The sequence below is a fragment of the Scyliorhinus torazame genome, chromosome 18 (genome assembly GCF_047496885.1).
Source record: "Scyliorhinus torazame isolate Kashiwa2021f chromosome 18, sScyTor2.1, whole genome shotgun sequence".
In the NCBI taxonomy this organism is placed as follows: domain Eukaryota; kingdom Metazoa; phylum Chordata; class Chondrichthyes; order Carcharhiniformes; family Scyliorhinidae; genus Scyliorhinus; species Scyliorhinus torazame.
The window spans coordinates 6891485-6908165 of record NC_092724.1 but is presented as its reverse complement, the minus strand read 5'-3'; the positions used below and the strand labels follow the sequence as shown (position 1 = coordinate 6908165).

The window sequence follows — 16681 nt, the reverse complement described above, 5'->3', positions numbered from 1 at the left end:
CTTGACTATCTAAAGTGGCCCCCGGACGCCCGCCCCCCACCAATGCCCCAACTCACCTGTTGGGGGGCCCTCAAGCTCCCCTGCACCCCAATTCATATGGGCAGGGCAGCCCTGGTGTGGGAAAATGCCACCTGGCCACCTTGCCACTTCCAGCCTGGCACCATGGCAGTGCCCCTGCCAGCCTGGCATTGCCACCCAGGTGGAACCTTAGGCTGCCCAGGTGGCACTAGCATGGTGCCGGGCTTCCAGTGCCACAGTGTCCGGTGGCATCAGCAGTGCCAAGGTGTTACCTTGCCCAGATTTCAACCACCCTCCAATCACCCGAAGATCCGATCAAGTGATATTCTGCCTCGTCCCTGTTTGTGGGGACCAGTGCAAACGGCACCCGCCAAGGGTCTCCTTGGGAAGGCCAGTAGATATCAGGTTGGTTAGATCTTGTGTAGGCATAGTTAAGTGAACAGTTAAGCTCGCATTACTGTGGAAGCCTGGATTCCGCACATTGGGGGCAGGATCCAGATTGCGACATCTCCCGAGATCTCGTTAGATCTCGCGATGCGTAACAAACGCCAGGAATCCCGGAAGAGGCCTCTCACGGGATCTATCGGCTGTGTAAGTCCCGATTCCGGTGGGACTCGCTGGTAAATAGTGTTCTTTATATTCTCTGTGCACTTTTAAAAAAAAAATTTATTAAGGCATTTATATAAACAACAAACACAAATAAGAGCAAGGACAAACTGATACAACATAATAAATAATCCAATACCTGCACCCTCCTGCCCTTCCCTTCCTCCCTTCCTGCTTTCCCCATTTTAACCCCCTCACCCCCCTTACCCCCTCCCCCCGCTGACACCTCAATCCTCATTAAAGAAGCTGATCAACAACTTCCACCTGCGGGCGGACCCATCAACCGATCCCCTTTGAAACAAACTTGATCTTTTCCAACCTCAGGAATACCACCAGGTAAGGGGCAGCACGGTGGCGCAGTGGGTTAGCACTGCAGCATCACGGCGCCAAGGTCCCAGGTTCGATCCCGGCCCTGGGTCACTGTCTGTGTGGAGTTTGCACATTCTCCCCTTGTTTGCGTGGGTTTCGCCCCCACAACCCAAAGATGTGCAGGCTAGGTGGATTGGCCACGCTAAATTGCCCCTTAAGTGGAAAAAAATTAATGGGGTATTCTAAATTTATTTAAAAAAAGGAATTCCACATGATCCCCCCCCCCCCCAATTTTGGTGGCACCGAGTCCCGCACCCAATCATAATCCATCTCCGGGCTATCAGGGAGGCAAAGGCCAAAACTTTGGCCTCTCTCGCCCCTTGGATTCGCGGGTCTTCGGACACCCCGAATATCTCTAACCCTGGTCTCAGGACCACCTTCACTCTCAACACCACAGACATTACTTCCGTAAATCTCTGACAGAACCCCTTCAGTTTAGGACATGACCAGAACATGTGGACATACATGGTTTGCAAGCATCCTCGCGCACAGCCCACAACTATTCTCTACTCTCTCAAAGAACCTACTCACCCTGGCCACCGTCATACGTGTCCTGTGGACTACTTTGAGCTGGATAAAGCTAAGCCTTGTACACAATGAGAATGCATTCACCCTCCTCAGGGCATCCTCCCACATCCCGGCCTCCACGCGCACCCCCCCACCTCCTCCTCCCATTTCCATTTAACCTCTCCTATCGGAGCACCCTCCCAGTCCATCAGCTCCTTATAAATCCCGGGCACTTTCCCCTCACCTACTCCCTCCCTCGACAGCACCTTATCCTGCAGCCCAAGGACAGCAACCCAGGAAAGGATGGCACCTGCCCCCTCACAAAGTCCTGGACCTGTAAGTATCTAAACCCATCCCCCTGGGCAACTCGGGCTGGATTCTCCGTTATTGGGAGCGTGTCTCCACGCCAGCGCCAAAACTGTGGACTTTCCGGCAGAAAACCTGGTGTGAAAGGGCCACATATTTCTAGCCCAGCAGGGGGCTAGCAGGGATCCGGCATAAATCTAGCAGCTTTTGCTGCAGATATGGGCCCTCGCATTTCTGGATTGGAGGCCGGCATGCACACGGCGGCGGCCTCCTGCGGCAACGCCGGGCTCTATGGCGGACTCAGACCACGGAGCTGGACACTAAAAATCGGCCGCACGACCGACCCTGACCGCCCGCCCGAACATTGCCCGGCTGTGTATAAGGCCCCCCCCCCCCCCCATCCTCCAATCGGCCCGCCCCCGACCAGGGAGGCCGCGGACTGAGTCCGCAGCCGCCAAGCTAGTTTCCCGACCAGCAGGACCACAATTAATCCACACCGTCGGGACTTCAGCCGGTCGGGGGTGGGGAATGGCGGAGCGGGACTCCAGCAATGGCCACAAGCAGTGGCTATGCGGCGCGGCGTACTCTCCGTGTACGCTGCTTTTCGGGGCCCGTAGAATTGGGGATCCGGCGCCGGTCCCGATTCTGTGCGGGGAAATGGATTCTCCGCCACGGCTCCGGCCATGATTTTGCCGTCGGGATGCGCCGAATCCAGCCCCGCATATTCCTCCTCCACTAAGCTCGCATAGCTCTCTGAGCACTTTTTCAACGTCAACTAAATGATTAGTGATTCCTACTGTAAATAATGTAGCCCAGTTTACCTATATTTTCTGAAGTCAATTCTTTCCCATCAGGGAGACATTGTTCTCTGTAGCTACGACCAATGGCAGGTAATCATATTCCACCCTAACACTAACTTCACCTCCCCAGGAATACCGTTGTTGGAATAACGCATCTGTTTCACACCAGTTTTGCATGAGGGATTTAGGACTTCTTGTACTCCCCTTTATGAAATGTCAGACGTTGCTGCGGCTGTATCAACACTTAAATAAAGTTGTGAATCACTGACTTCTATTTTCACTGTGTCACTGGAAATATACTTTCGGCCCCTATTACACACGTTTTCCAGATGTTGCATTTCTTGAGTACAACCCTTGATCTCCCTGCTCAATAACATCAACTTCTGTTTTCATTCTATATCAAGCGCATTTGAGGATTTCCAATCGAACTAGCTTTAGATCTAGCAGAGAGTTGGCTGTAAGGCTACGACTCGGAGCTTTACCACAAGCTGAAGCATCACTGTTCCCTGCTCTCCTCAATGCCACCTGGATATAACCGACTTTGATGTCACGAGCAATATTGCTTAGACACCACCCCTAAAAAATCATGTGACCCCCATCATGGTGAGGAATAAACATCCACTTCATTCTTATCTCCTATTTTGTTTGCTTTTAACCAAATGTGTAACCTTTTTCCAAGTTACACCAGCCCTCATTACTCAAACTCTTCAAAATCATGGCATTCCAAAAGTGAATGCCATGGGCAGCATGGTAGCATGGTGGTTAGCACAATTGCTTCACAGCTCCAAGGTCCCAGGTTCGATTCTGGCTTGGGTCACTGTCTGTGCGGAGTCTGCACATTCTCCCCGTGTCTGCGTGAGTTTCCTCCGGGTGCTCCGGTTTCCTCCCACAGTCTAAAGACGTGCAGGTTAGGTGGATTGGCCATGATAAATTGCCCTTAGTGTCCAAAATTGCCCTTCGTGTTGGGTGGGGTCACTGGGTTATGGGGATAGAGTGGAGGTGTGGACCTTGGGTAGGGTGCACTTTCCAAGGGCCGGTGCAGACTCGATGGGCCGAATGGCCTCCTTCTGCACTGTAAATTCTATGAAATCTATGAATTATAAAATTCTTCTGTCTTTAATTTCTCAAAGAAATGTAAAATCGTTGTGTATCAGGGAATACATCCTTGCTGGTGGAACGTCACATGATCGGCAATGGCGTCAGCAGAGTGTCTGAGCGGGCATCACTTCTCCATCACTTCAGGGGCTGTTTAGCACAGGGCTAAATCGCTGGCTTTGAAAGCAGACCAAGGCAGGCCAGCAGCACGGTTCAATTCCCGTACCAGCCTCCCCGAACAGGCGCCGGAATGTGGCGACTCGGGGCTTTTCGCAGTAACTTCATTTGAAGCCTACTTGTGACAATAAGCGATTTTCATTTCATCTTACTGTGTATCGGCGACATCTTCTAATTAACCTCGCGTTAAGTAATCCAGGTTTGTGGCACCTCAGTACCTTTTCTCCTTGCGGCACCGAGAGAATATAACAAAAACAAAATCCCATCCCAGCCTCGTCACCATCTTTCTGTTGTGTGCTGCGCCGGGTAAGATTAACACGTACTCAGCCACAGGGGGGAGCCTAACTTCATTTACGCCTCCCCAACAAAATGCTCAGATCGTGCAGCACAATATGGTACTGATCCCCTTTTCTTGTCTATGGTCTTCAGTTGATCTATTTTGCCGGCTGAAAATTGTTGCCTAGCTGCCCAGGAGGGGCTAATGGTATGTTTCACAAGGTGCATCAGTAACTATAATTTGTCAACATTGCCTGGCTTCAAAAAGCTGAAAAAAATCATTTAAAACTTTTATGTATTGTAACCAATGCATCGCTGAGCGGTGTGGTTATCTGATGACATCATCAGAGGCACTTGGGAGATTGTCCCCCTCTTCCATCTTAGACTGTGTGCAAGCAACACTCTCTAAATAAACTCTGACAACTGGTTAAGTGACCCACTTGTGGCGTCTGTTCTCAAAACGAGCACACAATAAGGTCCATCTCCCAGGAGACGCAGCAGATTGTCACGGTCATGGTGGAGGTCACTGTCCTCAAATGTGGTACCATCAAGGAATCATTTCCCTTATTGCAGATATCAAAAGAGGTGTCAGCCTTGGCTTCGTTTTAGCCCTCAGAGTTAGAAGGTTGTGGGTTCAAGATCCACACCAGAGGCTTTTGTTCAACATCTAGGCTAACACTTTGAGGGACTGCTGTACAGTCTACTGGATAGATGCTAAAGTAATGGTGCAATTTCAGCGAATCTTCTCCAAGGCCAGAGTTCCTTTTCAGTTTGCAGATCCACTAGGAACAGCTGGTGTTGACATGAGTAAAATGGGGCACACGGCTTGGACAGAGGAACCATTGGCTCTGTCACCAGGAGTTCATTGTGTTGGGGTCAGAACGGACCAGAAATCCTGTGACAATAAAAGCATCTCTCTTCAAAACCGGGGATGTCAAAGACCATTGCCACCACTAAACTCTGTATTTGCTAAAACTAAGGAGGAAATTTAGGGTCAACTTGTTATCAAAGAGAATTAATTGCCTTTTCACCAAATATTTGTGCTTTATGGCACCGTGCAAAATAATGCGCTGGCTATTAAATCAGAGGCATGGAGTTAGCACGGGGGCTGGTTTGCAGAGGAATGATTTTCCCCAAGATTCTACCAAATTTCATGGCAGCGCCTGACTAACATTTTGTGGCTTTGCTTAATAATAATAATAATAATAATAATAATAATCTTTATTATTGTCACAAGTAGGCTTACATTAACACTGCAAAGTTACTGTGAAAAGCCCCTAGTCGCCACACTCCGGCGCCTGTTCGGGTACAGAGAGAGAGAATTCAGAATGTACAAATTACCGAATAGCACGTGTTTCGGGACTTTTGGGAGGAAACCGGAGGAAACCCACAGAGCCACAGGGAGAACGTGCAGACTCCGCACAGACAGTGACCCAAGCCGGGAATCGAACCTGGGACCCTGGAGCTGTGAAGTCACAGTGCTAACCACGGTGCTACTGTGCTTCCTGTCTATAGTCAGCCAGGTTGAACAGCTGACTTGCTGTTCAGATGAAATGCCTTTGGTACCAGCCTACAGGCTGGAGGTCATCCATGAAGGCCCCACCTTCTCAACCTTGTCCCTCGCCTGATGTGTGGTGACCCTCAGGTTAAACCATCACCAGTCAGCTCTCACCCTCAAAGGGGAAAGCAGCCTGTGGTCATCTGGGACTATGGTGACGTTAACAACCTGGAGCAGGGGGAAATCGAAGGCCAGAATCAACCCAAAAAATAGGGGTCAGGGAAATTGTGAGCCAGGGACCGATTGGAGCTTGGCGTGAGAGATCAAAAAGAATGAGGGGGAGATGCAAGGCCTCATGGGGGAAGTTTGAAGAGTTGGGATGTTTGGTGTCCGATTATGGGGGATGACTGATGCGGTAAGTTGCATCCAGCAGTCCTCAGCTTTTGTTTTTTGTTATAGTTTTTGTTATTTATAGCACAGAAGGAGGGCATTCGGCCAATCGTGTCTGCACCGGCTCCCAAAACAGCTTCCCAGCTAGTCCCATTCTTCAGCCCCAACTCCGTAACCCTCAAATTATCCCTTTCAAACATGTATACAGCTCTCTTTTAAAACTTCCCGTGGAATCTGCCTCCACCACTCTCCCAGGCTCCATTGGTCATTTCCTGATGGCGAGAAAACTTGGCTAACTAGGAGGAAATTTAAAATGGTGCCTAAAGGTGAAGCATGCAACCTCATTATAATATTGCAGTTGCCAACACACCTCCCATGAGCAGGTCGGTTCCCTTCCCCTGTACCTGTTAAAACCGGGTGTGGGCGGATTGTAGGCAGCTTCGGGTCCCGAATCATAATTTTAACATTTAAATGTACCGCCTGTGGTGACATGCCTGTGGGCTATGTCGTAGTTTAGATGGTGTGCGACCTCCAACCAGCAGGTGGCGGTGCGGGCATACCATGTGGTCGCAATACAAGGTCATGTGACCAGTGACTCCCATCTAAGGGGAGACACATACGGCCATCAGGAGATGAAGATTCAGAGGGTAATCAGACATACGAATGAATGGTCGGTGCGAGGTGCAGGTTCCAGAGGAGTAATAGGCAGACTCCGTGATAACGTGCTCTGTAACAGATTGCTATCTTACCACACGAGACTCAATAAGGGTTCTGGTTTGGACAAGTCGAGGTGTTTGGTGGTTTCCTTTGTGAGATAGAAAAGACCAAACCCAACACCACCCGGTATAAACCAGTCCATTTTCAAGGGTTAAAATTCCCTAAATATTCCTTGCTTTGTGATATACCCATTTGCTAAAATTGACATTTGTTGCTCTGTTGAGCGATGTTTGCTCTGCTATCTATTTTGAAAGACACGGTTTGATGCATATGTCTTGCCTGGGCATATTTGAGGGATTTCAAAGCAATCTGAGACAAATTAAATGGACCAGTGCCAGATAGTGTCTGGAGAAACTGTTAACCATACCTGATCTATTTCTCTTGGTCACCGATAGGTTGCACAGCTTAATACGAAAACTTGTGAATCATGTCAAGTGTCGCTGTGCGTGATGCAGTTTTCCTTTTAAGAGCCTAAAGTTTTTTTTTAAACAGGGTCATAAAATCTCTGAATCAAGACTCTAGAAACTTCTCTGCAGGGGGCAATTAAGAGGTTTTAAAAGCAGCCCTCTGTCCCAGAAAACTTAGTTCTTTAATTGTCTTTTAGAATTGCACACAAACTTTAGAACTGAACAATTTATTTTAATTTTAAAATCAATCTAACAAAATGTACCTCTTTCAATTTTTCTGAAAGGTTAAGATTAATTTAATGAATTTCTGCACATTTCCAGAAATTTTTTATCCTGGTTTATTGTTATTTTGACAGATTGAAAGATATTCCAAAATTAAGGATGGCATAATGGTAATGTTAGTTGATAATTCCTATGCCTGGAATAATGCTCCAGTGACAGGGGTTCAAATCCCACCACAGCAGCTTGGGAAATTTAAATGCAATTAATGAATCTGGAATGTAAAGCTAGTTTTCCCAATAATTAAAAAAAATAAATTTGGAGTATCCAAATAATTTTTTCCAATTAAGGAGCAATTTAGCATAGCCAATCCGCACATCTTTGGGTTGTGGGGGCGAAACCCACGCAGACACGGGGAGAATGTGCAAACTCCACACGGACAGTGACGCGGGGCCGGGATCGAACCTGGGACCTCGACGCCATGAGGCAGCAGTGTTCACCACTGTGTCAATGAGCTGCCTGTTTTACCAATGATGATGAAATTATTAATTGATGTAAAGAAAATTAGCATTTGGTCTACTAATGACCTTTAGGGAAGGAAATCTGTCTTCCTTACCCAGCCTAGTTTATATGTGACTCCACACCAACAGGAATATGGTTACTTTCAATTGCTCTCTGAAATGGCCCAACAAGCTATCCAATCGTATCAAAGGGGCAATTTGCCTCCGCTTTAGCCATTAGCGAGAATGGTAACATGGGCACAAAATCTCCTGAGAATTCTCCGTTCCGCCAGTCGCGTTTTCCTGGGTGACACACCCTCGCCGGCAGAAGGGTCCTCCGTTCTCACCACCTTCCAATGTGATTTCCCATTGTGGCTACCCCACACTTCCGGTAAACCCGCTGGCGTGAGTGCGCCGCCGGTGCAGCGGAGAATCCCTTTGATGGAGAATCCTGCCCCGGGATTCCCGCCGGCGAGACGGTTTTCCGCACCCCTTGGTGGTGAGGTGACGAGGCTCATGCCCAGAAAGGATGGGTATCTCATTTTGATGCATTTTAATGTGGTTACTGAGCCTCCCAGCCACATGATCCTCCCTCACTGAATATTCAGACCTCCCCGACATGACATCATTTTGGCGAGGTTTGCAACAGGTTCTGGAAAATGGGAATCAGTCGAGGATATTCCCCTAGGGGCGGAAAGGGAAGTATAGCCCCGGGTAGAGAGCGACATGCCTGGAGCTATGACCAAGAAAGCGCAACAGCGCCTATACTCTCTCAGGAAACTAAGGAAATTCGGCATTTCCACATTGATTCTTACCAATTTATACAGATGTACCATAGAAAGAATCCTATCTGGCTGCATCACAGCCTGGTATGACAATTACTCGGCCAGGACCGCAAGAATCAACAGAGAGTCTGAACACAGCCCAGTCCATCACACAAACCGGTCTCCCATCCATTGACTCTGTCTACACCTCCCGCTGCCTTGGGAAAGCGGGCAGTATAATCAAAGACCCCTCCCTCCTGGGTTATGCACTCTTCCAACCTCTGCCATCGGGCAGAAGAAACAAAAGTCTGAGAACACTCACCAATAGATTCAAAATCAGCATCTTCCCCGCTAGTACCTGACTCTTGAATGACCCTCTTATGGACTGAGTTGATCTCTCTACATATCTTGTACTGAGTAGCACTACACTCCGTATGCTTCTCCCGATGTCTGTGTCTATGTATTTACATTGTGTATTTATTGTATGTCACCCACTGAACATAGAACATTACAACGCAGTACAGGCCCTTCGGCCCTCAATGTTGTGCCGACCTGTGAAACCACTCTAAAGCCCATCTGCACTATTCCCTTATCGTCCATATGTCTATCCAATGACCATTTGAATGCCCTTAGGTGTTGGCGAGTCCACTTCTGTTGCAGGCATTCCACGCCCTTACTACTCTCTGAGTAAAGAACCTACCTCTGACATCTGTCCTATAACTATCTGCCCTCAATTTAAAGCTATGTCCCCTCATGCTAGACATCACCATCTGAGGAAAAAGGCTCTCACTGTCCACCCTATCTAATCCTCTGATCATCTTGTATGCCTCAATTAAGTCACCTCTTAACCTTCTTTTCTCTAACGAAAACAGCCTCAAGTCCCTCAGCCTTCCCTCATAAGATCTTCCCTCCATACCAGGCAACATTCTGGTAAATCTCCTCTGCAATGCTTCCACATCCTTCCTATAATGCGGCGACCAGAATTGCACGCAATACTCCAAATGCGGCCACACCAGAGTTTTGTACAGCTGCAACATGACCTCATGGCTCCGAAACTCAATCCCTCTACCAATAAAAGCTAACACACCGTACGCCTTCTTAACAACCCTCTCAACCCGCGTGGCAACTTTCAGGGATCTATGTACATGGACACCGAGATCTCTCTGCTCATCCACCCTACCAAGAATCTTACCATTAGCCCAGTACTCTGTCTTCCTGTTATTCCTTCCAAAATGAATCACCTCACACTTTTCTGCATTAAACTCCATTTGCCACCTCTCAGCCCAGCTCTGCAGCTTATCTATGTCCCTCTGTAACTTGTAACATCCTTCTGCACTGTCCACAACGCCCCCGACTTTAGTGTCACCTGCAAATTTACTCACCCATCCTTCTACGCCCTCCTCCAGGTCATTTATAAAAATGACAAACAGCAGTGGCCCCAAAACAGATCCTTGTGGTACACCACTAATAACTGGGCTCCAGGCTGAACATTTCCCATCAACCACCACCCTTTGTCTTCTTCCAGCTAGCCAATTTCTGATCCAAACTGCTAAATCACTCTGAATCCCATGCCTCTGTATTTTCTGCTATAGCCTACCATGGGGAACCTTATCAAACGCTTTACTGAAATCCATCAACTGCTTTACCCTCATCCACCTGCTTGGTCACCTTTTCAAAGAACTCAATAAGGTTTGTGAGGCACGACCTACCCTTCACAAAACCGTGTTGACTATCTCTAATCAGATTATTCCTTTCCAGATGATTATACATCCTATCTCTTATAAACCTTTCCGAGACTTTGCCCACAACAGAAGTAAGGCTCACTGGTCTATAGTTACCGGGGTTGTCTCTACTCCCCTTCTTGAACAAGGGGACAACATTTGCTATCCTCCAGTCTTCTGGCACTATTCCTGTAGACAAAGATGACTTAAAGATCAAAGCCAAAGGCTCAGCAATCTCCTCCCCAGCTTCCCAGAGAATCCTAGGATAAATCCCATCCGGCCCAGGGGACTTATCTATTTTCACACTTTCCAGAATTGCTAACACCTCCTCCTTATCATAGAATTTATCATGGAAAGAGCACCCTACCCAAGGTCAACACCGCCACCCTATCCCCATAACCCAGTAACCCCACCCAACACTAAGGGCAATTTTGGACACTAAGGGCAATTTATCATGGCCAATCCACCTAACCTGCACATCTTTGGACTGTGGGAGGAAACCGGAGCACCCGGAGGAAACCCACGCACACACGGGGAGGATGTGTAGACTCCGCACAGACAGTGACCCAAGCCGGAATTGAACCTGGGACCCTGGAGCTGTGAAGCAATTGTGCTATCCACAAGGCTACCGTGCTGAACCTCAAGCCCTTCTAGTCTAGTAGCCTGTATTCTCAGTATTCTCCTCGACAACATTGTCTTTTTCCTGTGTGAATACTGATGAAAAATATTCATTTAGCACCTATCCTATCTCCTCGGACTCCAAGCACAACTTCCCACTACTGTCCTTGACTGGCCCTACTCTTACCCTAGTCATCCTTTTATTCCTGACATATCTATAGAAATCTTCCCAGAAATCCCCACAGCCGACTTCCTGCCGCTGTAAAGATAAGTTTTTAAAGTTAACCTTATCTTCCCGACAGGCCCCTGGACACTGCTCCCGCCGAAAATCTGAAGGCTGCTTCTCCTGCAAGGATATAGTATATCAATATTTACCATATAGCCAGTGCACATGACTCCTCCATCATCATTCTTTAGTAGGTGCTGTTCCATTAGTAAACAGACACCGGAGCCCCTGGGCGTCCTCCTTGCACTGAGATACTCTCCATGGCATCTATGGCATGACCACCGTGTTAAATGTTATAGATTCAGAACAGATCCAGCAACTAAAAATGTGCAATCCACCAGCAGCAGCAGACAATTCAGCCACAATTTGTAGCCTCACGACCCAGCATAATCCTTGCTCTACCATTCCACCTAGCGAGGGAACCAATACTGGTTCAATAAAGAGCATGAGAGAGACCCACAGGAACAGCACCATGCATACCTAAAATTAGGTGCCAACCTGGTAAAGTTTCCACATAAGACAATTTGCATACTAAACATCAGAAGTAGCACATTAATAGACAGAACTAAGAGTTCCCACAACTAAATGATTAGATCAAGTTCTGCAGCCATGAATTGTGGTGGACAGTTAAACATCTAACCGGATGAGGAGGCTCCAAAAACAATCCCATCCTCAATGATGGGGGAGCTCAGTATGTCTGTGCAAACGACAAGATTGAAGTATTTGCCACCATCTTTGGCCAGAAGTCTTGAGTGAATGGTCTATCTCAGTCTTCACCGGTGGTCCCCACCACCACAGATGGCAATCTTCAGCCAATTTGATTAATTTAACATCATATCAAAAACTGGATGTAACTAAACCTGTGCGCCGCAGGCATCCTCCCAGCTGGGGAATTGAAGATTTGTATTCCAGAATCAGCCACACCCTTAATCAAGCTGTTCGAGTGCAGCTACAACACTGGCATTTACCCAACAATGTGGAAAATTGCCAAGACAAAAATTGGTCAACAAATGGCCGGACACATCCAATCCTGCAGCATGTCACATTCATCAGCATAGTGATGGACAGTGCCATTGACAGTGCTATGAAGCAGCACTTGCTCAGCAACCAGCTGTTCAATAATGCTTAGCCTCCCGGATTGCCTTTATCCACTACAGTTCGCCTACCGCTGCAACAGGTCCACTGCAGACGCCATCTCAATGGCCCTGCACTCTACCCTGGAACACCTAGATAACAAAGACACCTATGTCAGACTACTATTTATCGACTACAGCACAGCCTTCAACACCATCATTCCTACGAAACTCATCTCCAAACTCCATGGCCTTGGCCTCGGCTCCTCCCTCTGCGACTGGATCCTGAACTTTCTAACCCACAGGCCACAATCAGTAAAGATAGGCAACAACACCTCCTCCATGATCATCCCCAACACCGGTGCCCCACAAGGCTGTGTCCTCAGGCCCCTACTATACTTCTTATACACCTATGACTGTGTGGCCAAATTCCCCTCCAACTCGATTTTCAAATTTGCTGATGACACCTCCGTAGTGGGTCGGATCTCAAACAATGACGAGGCAGAGTACAGGAATGGGATAGAGATTCTGGTGAACTGGTGCGACGACAATAATCTCTCCCTCAATGTCAACAAAACTAAGGAGATTGTCATCGACTTCAGGAAGCGTAGTGGAGAACATGCCCCTGTCTACATCAATGGGAACGAAGTAGAAAGGGTCGAGAGCTTCAAGTTTTTAGGTGTCCAGATCACCAACAGCCTGTCCTGGTCCCCCATGCCGACACTATAGTTAAGAAAGCTCACCAACGACTCTACTTTCTCAGAAGACTAAGGGAATTTGGCATGTCAGCTACGATCCTCACCAACTTCCACAGATGCACCGTAGAAAGCATTCTTTCTGGTTGTATCACAGCTTGGTATGGAGCCTGCTCTGCCCAAGACCGCAGGAAACTACAAAAGGTCGTGAATGTAGCACAATCCATCACGCAAGATTTACAAATCCAAACTTAATGACATCTAATTATTGGGTTTTCCCACTGCGTCACGGGTGAATCGCGGGAGATCCCCAAATCGGCACTCGACACTCAGTGCCCGGAGTGACCTGGATCATAGGGCAGCACGGCAGCATTGTGGTTAGCACAATTGCTTCACAGCTCCAGGGTCCCAGGTTTGATTCCGGCTTGGGTCACTGTCTGTGCGGAGTCTGCACATCCTCCCCGTGTCTGCGTGGGTTTCCTCCGGGTGCTCCGGTTTCCTCCCTCAGTCCAAAGATGTGCAGGTTAGGTGGATTGGCCATGATAAATTGCCCTTAGTATCCAAAATTGCCCTTAGTGTTGGGTAGGGTTACTGAGTTATGGGGATAGGGTGGAGGTGTTGACCTTGGGTAGGGTGCTCTTTCCAAGAGCCGGTGCAGACTCGACGGGCCAAATGGCCGCCTTCTGCACTGTAAATTCTATGATAATCTATGATAATGCCCTCACTGGCCGTGATCCAGAGAATGATGTTTGCTCATTTAGATATCTGGATGCTGTATTCACCTGACGCCCTGGGGCGCCGTTTAGCACTGGTTTCTACAACCATGTACCAGGTCTGATGGCACCTCGGGGAGTCTCATTGGCCATTAGAGTCCCCCGGGTGGTTGGGGATAAGGCAGGTCATACCCTGATACTCCCCCCAGTGTCCAGGCACCTAGGTACTGTCAACGGGCCCAGTGCCAGATTTGCATTGCCAATGCTGGGGTCGGGGGGGACATGCCCATGAAAGGGGGGGTCAGGGGAGCTTGAGGGGGCCAATCAAAGGTTGGTGGGTGAAGGGGGTGGTCCTGAAAGCAGGGTGTCCTGAAAGGGAGTGGTGTAGAGATCAGAGCGGGCTTTCAAAATGGTGCCCGATCAAGTCCAAAGATGTGCAGGTTAGGTGGATTAGCCAAGCTAAATTGCCCCTTAATGTCGAAAAGGTCAGTTGGGGATACTGGGTTATGGGGATAGGGTGGGGGTCGGGAAGGTGCTCTGTCAGATCGTCGGTGCAGACTCGATGGGCCGAAGGGCCTCCTTCTGCACTGTAGGGATTCTATGTGAGGAGCCGGTCTTGCTCGCGAGCTCAGCTCCCCAGTGCCGGAAATCTTGCCAAGTGTGGCATCGATGGAGAGAAACTCCCCAAGGCCCAAAAAACTAACGAAGTACCGTTGAGTAGCGGCGTCAATTTTGGCAGTGCAGCCGCCAAAAAACACCCCTCCAACCGTGTCCGAAACCGGACTCAGAAATCTGTGCGTGAGTCGGGCCCATTAATCCTAAATTCTGTATCACAGCTCTTTCTGCTCAATAAGAACTATTGTTACATTTTGCATTTGACTGAAGTGTGCAATTTATTCTGTTCACTTTTCTTTTAAAGGAGAAATTATTGAAAGTAAAACTTTCCAGAGGTCATTCCATTTGCTGCTGGTCATTGATATATTAGCAAATTGAGTTTCAGTTTTGTGCTGCAGACAGATTCTGTTGGGAGCTAGACTGAGACTAATTGAACACATAAAGAGTCTCAGCAGAATTATCCATGCTGATAGCTACAAGTTAATACATGCTGAAAATCTGGAGCTGAGGTACTATGAATTTCATATTATTTAGTCTGTGTGATTGCTTATTAAGGGTAAAGTCTTTCAGCTGCTCTTGATTTATTCATTTTTTCCAATTAAGGGGCAATTTAGCGTGGCCAATCTATCTACCCTACACATCTTTGGGTTGTGGAGGTGAGAGCCACACAGACATGGGGAGAATGTGCAAACTCCACACGGACAGTGACCCAGAGCCAGGATCGAACCCGGGTCCTCAGTATCGTGAGGCAGCAGTGCTAACCACTCCCCACCATGCCAGCTCTTGATTGATAAGCATATTTGAGATATAAAGTCGAATTTGCATCAAGTTGATATGAAAGTCACATGATACTCCCAATACCTGCATCGGACTTCAATGGAAATGATGGTGGTCCTGAGGCACACTGATGTCATCCCTACCTCTGCACCAGAAGCTCCATGTTCAAGTCCCACATCGGGACCTGTTGACCACGGAAGAAGCGTACATGATGCACAGTTCAACTGACCAATAACCAGCCCAGATATCCTTCCACTACCTCCCTAAATGGAAAGAAAGCATGTGTGAAGATACATTTAAACAAAAATGGCAATGTCAGTTAGGGAGATGTATACTGGTCAGTTGACTCAAAATTACCTGTTTATACTATCCAAAGTCAAAATGGCTTCAAATAGTACTATTTTTCTTATTCATTCACTTGGGGCTATTGGCCTACTTGGGGAAATGACAAGCCCTTAAGTATGGGGGAAAACTGGGAAAGCCTTTCCCTTGCTGTCCCTAATCAGTGTGGTCTTGGACAGGAGGAAGTGTGTATTTCTTAGGACCAGGTGTGTGTGTGCAGTCAATTTAAATTATAGCAGCAAGTTTTTGTGGATTTAAATAAAGAGGCTGGTTTATTCAAACATTCATCCCAAAAGTCTCAACGCTTCAATGCTTCAACCCACACACACATGATGTATAAAGATCAAGAGAATAGTATATTTTGACAAGTTGTAAAAAAAAGAATAGTTCAAAGTTCACATGTTTGGCACGTCATAGGAAAAACAGCTATCGCTGTCCCAGCCAAGGTAATGTTTTCAATTCTAAAGGGTATTTTAGATGGTTTCAATAATGTTTGTTATATCTGAAGGACTATTGCAGGATTCCTTCAAGGAGATGGATGGTCAACAGGTCGCAAGGTTAGTCACTCATAGTTTCTTCTGATCAGGCAATTAAGATTCTTGGAATAGGAAGCAGGTTGGAAGACCTTGTAGATATATCAGTTTCCAGGTTAAACAAGGTAAGGATCTATTGCCTTTTCTGTTGCTTATGTCTTACAGCTGGTGTTTTGTGTCGTCGGCTCAGGTTTCTCCCTGGTTCTTGGAATAATAAAGCATTTCATATCAGAAGCTAGTTTTGGTCACATGATGGCAGATTCAGTACCTCTCATTGTCCACATAATGGGTCAACTGATATTGTGATTGATATACAACGTGGAAATGATTGATACCCTATCAGTATACCCGCTACATCTCGGATAAGTCTGGCAGTCATTGTTTGTTAGATCTCTTTCATTGAGCTGATCAGGAGGGTCACTTTGCATCCGGAAAACCCGTTTGCATTTGAGAATTCTCCAGATGCGTTTTCCAACATGAATTATCCTTTGTCTGTGCAGAAATTGCACAAGTCACCTGATCCTCAGCTGCTGTATTAACAGTCCCGTTTGTCTACAGTTTCAAATAAAAGACAGTTCCAGAAAATTACATACTAAGACCAGTCTACATTTAAAATTTTGAATAGGAGATTCCTTCATTGGGCCTGGCACTATGCATTATGAGAAAGAAAGAATTTGCATTTAACTAGCACCTCACATGCATTCAAAGCCACTTTGCAG

At 47.4% G+C, this 16681-nt stretch overlaps 1 long non-coding RNA gene across 1 annotated transcript in view; it reads right to left on the bottom strand.

Moving 5' to 3' along the window:
• LOC140394769 (uncharacterized) overlaps positions 1-16681 on the bottom strand; it is a 44421-nt gene that overhangs the window by 25116 nt on the left and 2624 nt on the right. Inside the window, exon 2 of the long non-coding RNA XR_011935993.1 lies at positions 15231-15350. This is a non-coding gene — a long non-coding RNA (uncharacterized lncRNA). The remainder of the gene's footprint in view (positions 1-15230; positions 15351-16681) is intronic.